The sequence below is a fragment of the Tamandua tetradactyla genome, chromosome 6 (genome assembly GCF_023851605.1).
Source record: "Tamandua tetradactyla isolate mTamTet1 chromosome 6, mTamTet1.pri, whole genome shotgun sequence".
Taxonomy (NCBI): domain Eukaryota; kingdom Metazoa; phylum Chordata; class Mammalia; order Pilosa; family Myrmecophagidae; genus Tamandua; species Tamandua tetradactyla.
In genome coordinates this window covers 93,200,916-93,210,007 of record NC_135332.1, presented here as the reverse complement: position 1 = coordinate 93,210,007, position 9,092 = coordinate 93,200,916, and the positions used below count along the sequence as shown (strand labels likewise).

Here is a 9,092-nt window from a genome sequence, read left to right as displayed (position 1 = left end):
ATCAAAATCTTTCTTTGCTAATACAAAATTTTAAAGTCTATACATTTCCCTCAAACACAGTTTAAGCTGCATCTCACAAATTTCAATATCTTCAATATCTTACTGTTATCTTAATTTATAATTTCCCTTGTGTGTTCCTCTTTGACCCATGATTCATTTAAAAATGTGTTTAATTTCTGAATATTTGGAAAATTTCTAATATCAGGGTATTATTTCTTATTTAATTATGTTGTGTTCAGAGAACATAATCTACAAAATTCAGTCCTTTGATATTTACTGCAAGTTATACCTGTCCATTTAATCAGCTACAGCTAATGCCCCATGCACACTTGAAAAGGCTGCCTATTCTGCGATTATTTATCGTAGGGCCATATGACTCTCCATTAGGTCAAGGCAATTGGTGATGCCTTGAAACATTTTGTAGAAAGCTCAGAGCAGATGTAGATGCAGACACAGATAGTTGGAAAAGCCGGTGCAAATGCTTGGAGAAGAGTTGCTTCAGAGCCGACAGAGCCAACTCAAGACCCAGACATTTGGAAACGCAGGGTCCAGCAGATGTCACCATGTGCCTTCCCATGAGATATTAAGCTGGCCAGAACCCAGAGTTGTGTCCTGGAGGAGCAAAGCGAATGTCTGCAGACAACTAGAGAGGAAACCACTGGCATCAGAAGCTGGAATCAATGGAACCCGGAGCAGGAACACAACTGACTCCAGACACATGCCTTCTCAGCTGACACAGTTGTTCCGGATGGCATCTGCCTTTCTAGAGTGAAGGTGACCTCTTGTTGGTGCCTCAATTAAATAAAATTCCCTTTTTAAAAGCCATTCCATTTCTGGTATATTGCATTCTGCAGCTTAACAAACTAAAACACTAGTATATAAAAATTCAAATTATCACTGCATTTTGACTTTGCATCCTGTAAATTTGATGAATGCATTTATTTGTTCTAGAAACTTCTTCTGTATATTATGCAGGTTTTTCAAAATAAACACTCATGTCTGGAATAAAAAGAGCTTCAATTTTTTCTTTTCAATTGAGTGGCATTTATTTCTGTTTTCTTATTATACAAGATAAATCTTTCAGTACAATGTTGAATAGCAGTGATGAGAGAAAACATCCTTGCCGTGCTCCAAATCTTAGGGGAGGCAGTTGAATTTCCCCATTAAGTGTGGTGTTGGCTGTAGGGATTTTGTAGCTGCCCTCTACATTTTGAGGAAGTTCACCTCTATTTCTGGTATGCTAGAGTGTGAAACGTTTCTTTTCTTTTCTCTTTTTTTTTGTTAAATCATAAATGGATGGTGATTTTGTCAAATGCTTTTTTGCATCTGTTGGTATAACCAGATATTTTTTAATTTTATTTATTTATTTACTTATTTATTTCACATGGGCAGGTACCAGTAATCAAACCCAGGTCTCTGGCATGGCAGGCAAGAATTCTTCCACTGAGCTACCATTGCAGCCTCCTATATTTTATATTTTATTTTTAATTTTTATTTATTTTATTTTAATTTTTGTTTTTACTTTTTGCTTATCTATTTTTGTTTCTTATGTAGTGTAATACTTTCTAATATACTTTTACTACTGATTCCATTATCTGTATCATTGTGAGGTTAGTTTTGCCTGGATAATTTTATTTTTCATTTCTTGGGTATCATTTTCCTGTTTCTTTACTCCTTGGAAATCACTGAAAAATATCAGTCACAGAAAATTTTATCTCATTAAGATTTGCACTTCTTTTTGTATTTCCAGAAATTATCTTATGTTTCTCCATGGGGGGGGGCAGTGAAATTCCTTGCAAACAATTTTACATTTTTGACATTGGTCTTTTTTTAAATTTACATTTTTGTTATTGTTCATTTGTTTGATGCTTATTTAGGTGAGATTGGCATCGATATAAGGCTAAGTTTGTCCCATTACTGAGGCCATAACTTTCTGAATGTTCTCTTCCATGCCCATGAATTATCAGGTTATTGTCTTCTTACTGATGGGAACACCTACTGTGTCCATGCTGTGTGAATCAGACCAGTGTTCTCTCTTGTCATTTGAGTCTTTCTTTCCCTGACCTTGAGGTATTCTTTCACATGCATGTAATGATGAACACTTTGTCTGTAAGACTAATGGCAAACACAGCATAGTTTAGAGCTCTCTCTGTGTAGTTCTCTGCTGTGTTATGTGAACTCTAGCATTCTCGTCCTCCCCAGACCCACAGTAAGGTCTCCTCAACTGATGAGGACTGCAGGCTTGTCTGTGTGGGTGCTAAGGCCTGGGAACTCGCCAAGCAACACACTGGAGGCTTAGCTTATTCTCTTTCCTCCCTGGGATCACCAACCTGGCTCTATTTCATGCTCAATGTCCTGAAGACATTTCCTTCCTCTACTTTAGTTGTCTCAAGCAGAATGGTAAATCTTGTCCCTGTTATTTCATCTTCTCTAAAGGAAAATCTAACTCCTTTGCAAAATATTTTTTCATTGTTTTAATTAATGCTTTTTATTTTGGAATAACTTTAGCTTTACACAAAGTTTCAAGACAGTCCAGAGGATCTCCCTATAATCTGCACCTGATTCCCGCTAAAATTAACATTAGATAATCATGTAAGAAATTCACACTGGTACATTATTTCTAATTGAACACTAACTTTATTGAGATGTCACCCTTTTGTCATTAATGCCTTTTGACTTTCAAGATTTCAGTCCAGGACACCACATTGTATTTAATGATCAGGTCTCCTCATTCTCTGATCCATGGCAGTTTTTACCCTTCCCTTGCTTCCCATGACCTTGAGAGCTTTGATCAGTACTGGTCAGGTATATGGTCATTTGGATTTGTCTGGTGTGTTCTCATGATTAGAATGGGATTATGGATTTGCATTATTGCATTATTTCAGGGGATGGCTGATTGTTAACACAATTTATCATGGGTGATGTTAGCCTTGATCACGTGGTTAAGGTGGTGGCTGCCAGGTTCATCAATCATGCCTCTATTCACTGGCCGTGAGTCTCTAAGTCCAGCCTACACACAAGAGGAGCTGGATTAAGCTGTACTTCCTGGAAGAGGGTTATCTACCCATCTTCTTTGGATTCTTTTGCAAGGAAGATTTTTCTTTTCATCCCATTTATTGTCTCATTTATTTTTAATAATATATTTATGTATTACTTATTATTTATATTAAAGTGTTTATTTTATACTTTGAGTTATATTCCAAGTTTATACTGATTTATTGCCTTAACTCAAATATTTCCAACTTTGGCATTGGGAGTTCTTCAAGACTGATTTCTGTGTACCTGTGACATAACCCCCATCTCTCTCTCTCTCTCTTTTTAAATTACGTGTTATCTTGCTTTCTAACAGTAAAGGATGCACTAGGCTCATCTTGTATTTTCCTGGCCCCAGCTCTAACATCAGCCATTTCTTCAAGGAACTCTGTTTAATTTCACTAGAGAATGTAGTTTAGAAACCATGATACAGACATTGCGTATGTTCATTACTTTTGGGATATCACTGTTTCTAGGACTTCTCAGCAGATAGTGCAGTCCCGTGAGAGTCAGTGTAATTCCTCAAACACTTTTCCTTGCCATTTTATAATGTTCTTCCCTTGACCATGAGCAACTTGGCTCTCACTACTTAACCTTGGTTTTGCCTGTCCTCCTACTCTCCACTTTCACATCACCCCCCATCTCATTTTCTTCATAAAATTAATACTACCTGGAATTGTCCTTTTCGTATGTATGTTTGCAAGTTAATTGTTTTCTCCAGCTACCCTGCTTCTATAACCAGTGCATAGAATGCATTCCAAACCTCTTTGTTAAATAAATGAGGTGATTCCATTGTGACTTTTGTGCGCATTTCAAGTTAATATATATATATATATATATTTATATATGCATAGGTATATATATGTGTGTGTGTATATACATATTTATATCTATATATAAATGACATAATAGGTATTTATACATATATAAATTATATAATAGATATAAATAAGTATACACACACACACATATATATATAGCAATGCTGGAAGTAGCTATTTTCATACTTATGGCTGAAGTAAGCATTTGGTTCAAGCGAACAAAATTTTAAAATTTCTCACCATAATACTGAAAATAAGCATTTGTGGCTGTAGGCCTCTTTCACTGCTTTTAAACAAAGCTGGTTTTATAAACTACAGAGAACTTTGGTCTTGCTCTCGAGGGTGCAGCTTGGCTGAAACCCACCTGGAAGTGAGAAGGCCACCCTCTGTTGACAACTCCTTGTTAGGTGTCCCAGTTACTTTATGATGTCGTTAATGAGAATTCCAATTTTTAATACTGGTTAAGGCATATGGTGCAACAGTTAATTCGCAGCAGAACATAACTGAAATCCACATCCTTATCTAGACAATCAGTCGTAAATTTTATTCTCTATTATCTAAAAGATAAAATAGCTTTCTGATGGAGATTTTACTCAGGAATATGATACATGTTCATTTTTCTAACTGCAATAAAATATAGCCCCCAAATAAAAACCGACCAATAGATTTGTAGACCATATAATAGCTTATAATAGCCAAAATTCTTATCAAAAACTGTCTCTAAATACATGCCATCTACATGTGTGTTAAAAGTAAGAGCACATCTGATGGAATTTGATGGAAAACAGAGCCCATGAAGACAGTTTTAAAGCCCTGTCTCTAGTGTAAGTCTTTAATGCACAGAATCAATTGATGTTACACCAGTGACCGCTTGTCATCCTAAATAGGTTTGATTTTCTATCCCCTGCTAAAATGTGCTGCTACTCTTCCTTTAGTCAGTATTTCAATGTCAAGGTAGAAAAAAAGGAACAATCACTGTTTTGCCCTCAATAAATAAGTAATATGAAAACTAGCAAGGCAAAACGTAAAAACTAAGAGGAAAATTTTCCATCATCCAGAAAGTGACATTTTTTTGAGAGTATTGAAATTCCAAAGTGCATAAAAAATGCATTTCCTAGCAGATGAGCTGTTCTAGCAGACTGAGACAACTTAGCAATTTAATGGCATTGTCCTGGATAATAGGATATGCTATGGTTGAGGACATTATTTTTAAACTGTGTTTTTTTTGAAAACAATTCAGTGACAAGTTTTGACATAATTACTGATACCCATTAACCTGTGCTTTCAAATTTAAGACACATCTACAGAATAAAATTACAAGGCAACACCTCATTTTATTCATTTATTGTCAATTTCATTAACAAAACCTGAAAATAATGATATTGGCATTTATTCTTTCTGATATTTTTCTTAATAAATAAAATGCTTTTCTATTATTAAGACAATGATGTAACATATTCAACCCATAGATTCAAAGAAAGGTAAAATATTAAATAAATAAATAAAATATTAATCCAATCAAAAATATATCAGGAAAAAGTATTATTCAAAAAATAATTAAAAAGAAACTATTCTTTCAAAAAATAAATTAAAAAATCAAAATTACTTTTCTTCTATAAGGCATATACCTGAGGGCACTGTGGCTATGTTTGTTTATATTTTAGATAAACTTGGCCAATTTATTACATATGTCATCATCTCCATCATGGAGCTGATGACTTAAGGGAAATGCAGCATAAAATGACGAATCCGTGGGAATCACTATTGAAAGTTTTCTTGCAACATATGGATAAAATTACTCAGAAAAACTCTTCCCTGCACATCATTATTAAAATTCTGAACAAAACACAAAATCTGAATTGGTTGAAAAATAAGGAGATGCCATGAGACATAAATTTCACAAAGGACAAGTTAAAAGGTATATGAGATCTTAAACTGATGTTTTCCTTATAGTATGTGCCAATCCCAGTGAACTGGAGCCAGGGTTTTAGTGTAGAATATCTTCAGGAATATCAAAAAGGTCTGGAGCCCAGAAAAAAGCAGATAGATTGGATAAAGACCTCACAATACTGCTTGAGTGCTTACAGAGAAATACTCACAGTGGTTGAAATTTATAAAACCCATCCATATTATAAAAGATGATGAGCTTGTATATAAACCAAAAAAAGTTCATGCTGATAATTTCTAAGTATAATTTTACACTAACTTGGATTTGGTAGTGCAATTCACACTCACTTTTTTTTTTTGCCTGAAAACCATAAGCTAATATTTCAATGGAAAGAGTCCATCGGTACCCAGCAGAGGTACTCATATATCTCTACAGAAATCATATTAACTTAAAAGATACCAGAAAGGAGAGGTTAAGCAACTCCAGGATAAAAACATTTCCCTCCACCAAATCTCAGTGACTTAAAACAACAGTGTTTTTGTTGTTGTTCATGACACAGATTCATCATAGCTAAGCTGGGATCTTGCTGTACTGTCTTCACACTGAAACTCAAGCTATTGACCATCAGCTGTCTGGATGGTTTTGATGATAGAGACAAAAGAAGACATGGTGAGTCCATATTGGCTGTAAAGTCTTCTCATATCTTCATATTTCATTTACAAAAAGCAGCCACTGGGTGGGCCATGGTCACTCAGCTGACAGAGTATTCTGTCAGGGGAAACAAAAAATAAAGCAACCACTTAAAGGTGCCTAACTTTTAGTGGGTGGGGAAAGTAAAATGCACAGAAAATACTGAACGACCCTAGTGACCACCAAAGGAGACTCCAAGAATTCTAGTGATAAATGGTAGATAAAATTGGTAGATAAAAATCTACCAATAAAGAATAATTAAACTAGTGGTAAAAGAAACCATAGATGCAGAAGTGGCAATATAAGCACCAGCAGTATGCAGTTATTTACCACATTGGAATTTTTACAGAATCCAAACTGTCAGTACCAGCGAAATTGTAAATCAACAAATATCAAATGCAAAATAAGTAAGTATACTATGTCTAGAGAAATGAAAGGTGACATTTAAAAAATAATGTAAGAGTTAAAAAATCAAAATTTATCAGATAGATTTGGAAAAAAACAATAACATAAAAGGTAAAATATATAATAATCTAACTATAATTAAAATTTAGAGAGTAGAATCAGTGAATAAGTAGAGCTGTAGTAAATATATGCAAGGTAGAGTAAAAAGAAAAATTTGTGTAAATTGTGAGAGGTTAAGGACTAATATATATCTAACCTCGGTTCTGAAGGATAAGAATAGAAAAAATTGAACAGGAGCATTGTATGATAGGATAATAACTGGACTTTTCCTAAAACAGATGAAGAAGATTTTACCACAGATTTAAGAAGATCGTTGTATTTCAAGAAGTATTTTTTGCAGAGGTAATGGCTAGGAATTTTTCAGAATTGTTGAAATCATCAATCCCCAGATTCAGGAAATTAAACTCAAATAGAATAATTTTAAAGATATCAATACATAAATGCAGTGAAACTTCATAATATTTCATATGTTTTTACATAACGTAAAAAAAATTACAACTGGTCGTAGAGAAGTAATAAGCTACCAGACCAATGAAAATAACAATTTGAAGACAGCTTCTTCCCAATAGAAATGATGGAACTTACAATAAAGGGAATTCAACACTGGAGTACTGAGGAAAAATAATTGTCAACTCTGTTTATGCAGAGAAATTAATTACCCCAAGCACAAAAACAAACAATATCTTTATAAAAACAAAGATTATACGAATGTGTTTTCAAGTGAATTTCCTTAAAACATATACCATGTGTGTAAAGTGGGAAAGAAGAAAAACCAGTTAAAAAATTTCACCAGAGAGAGATGAAAACAATTAATAAATCTAATAGAAATACCATAAAGGAAAAAAAAGCATATCAAAGATGAAGATTTACTTTATTGGACTCATCAGTAGGCTCTACATTGCTGAGAAAAGAATCATTGAAGTTGAAGATAGTTGAATAAAAATTATCCAGCTGATAGCATAAATAGTAAAATTGTTTAATAAGCACTATAACAATGAGTCAAAGAGTTATAGGACAAAAATCAATAGTCTAACATATGTGTAATTGAAGTTCAACAAGGAGAAAAAAGAGCAGTGCAAAACAAATATTTGAAGGCACAATGGGTAAGTTTTTCAAAATCATGAAACAAAACAAACCACATCCAGGGAACTCCAAGCCTGATAAAATAATAACAACACATTAGATAAGAGACCTGGGTGGGTCACAATATACACAGAGAAACCAAGTTTAATATTATAGTACACTTCTAAAAGAAAATAGAGAAAGGAAAAAGGAAACTGTGGATGCTCATTGGCTTTAAAACCTTTAGCTATACTCATATTTCATTGACAAAAAGCAACATCTTGATTGCGTATAATTTATAATGGGTAGGGAATTTTGAAGTACAGAAGACAAATAACCAAGAATCCCATGCCCAGCAAAAATATCCTTCAAAAATATTTAGAGCATAGCAAAAATGTCTTCCCTGCCGACTTGTATTTGTTATTGTCTTAGAAGTTCAAGAAAGAGCAATAAGGTAGGGGAAGAAGACAAAAAGGACCACAAATTGTAAAAGAAGACATAATAAATGTTTATTTGAACACAAAATGATCATCTATGTACATCCCAAAGAATACATCAATGAATCTACTGATACTAATATATATATTAAGCAATGTTTGTTGTTAAATAAACAACAAAATGTATTTCTAAATAATAATTCAAAATTAGAAAATGGAAGTAAAAGTGTCATTTATAATTAAAAAATGAAATAATAGGGATAAATCTAACAAAATATGTGCAAGATTCCTACAAAACTTTGCAGTCACTAATTAAAGAAGACTAAAACGAATAGAGACATATATCATGTTCATGTATCTAAAATCTCAGTAATGTTCAGATGTTAATTCCCCTGAAACTGATCTATAGAATCAACCCAATCCAAATTAAAATCCTAGCAGGCTTCCTTGTAAAAATTTTCATGTTGTTCTAAAATGAGTATTGAAAAGCAAAGGACGTAGAACTTGCCAAGATGTTTTTTTAAAAAGAAGAAATTTGTATTTCTTGTAACCTGATTTGAAAACTACCCTCTAAAGTTCAAGTAGTGCAATAATAAATGCAGTATGATACTGGCATAACAAAAAATAAACATTTCAATGGAACAGAATAAGAAATACAGAAATAGAAACACATATATAATCAATTGATTCTCAACA

At 33.4% G+C, this 9,092-nt stretch overlaps 1 long non-coding RNA gene across 1 annotated transcript; it reads left to right on the top strand.

Annotated features, from left to right (window-relative positions):
* Positions 1-4,601: 4,601 nt before the first annotated feature.
* Positions 4,602-7,285, top strand: LOC143686219 (uncharacterized). The gene is made up of 3 exons (XR_013176972.1): positions 4,602-4,678; positions 6,302-6,411; positions 7,176-7,285. It is a non-coding gene; the product is annotated as an uncharacterized LOC143686219 (long non-coding RNA).
* The last annotated feature ends 1,807 nt before the right edge of the window (positions 7,286-9,092 follow it).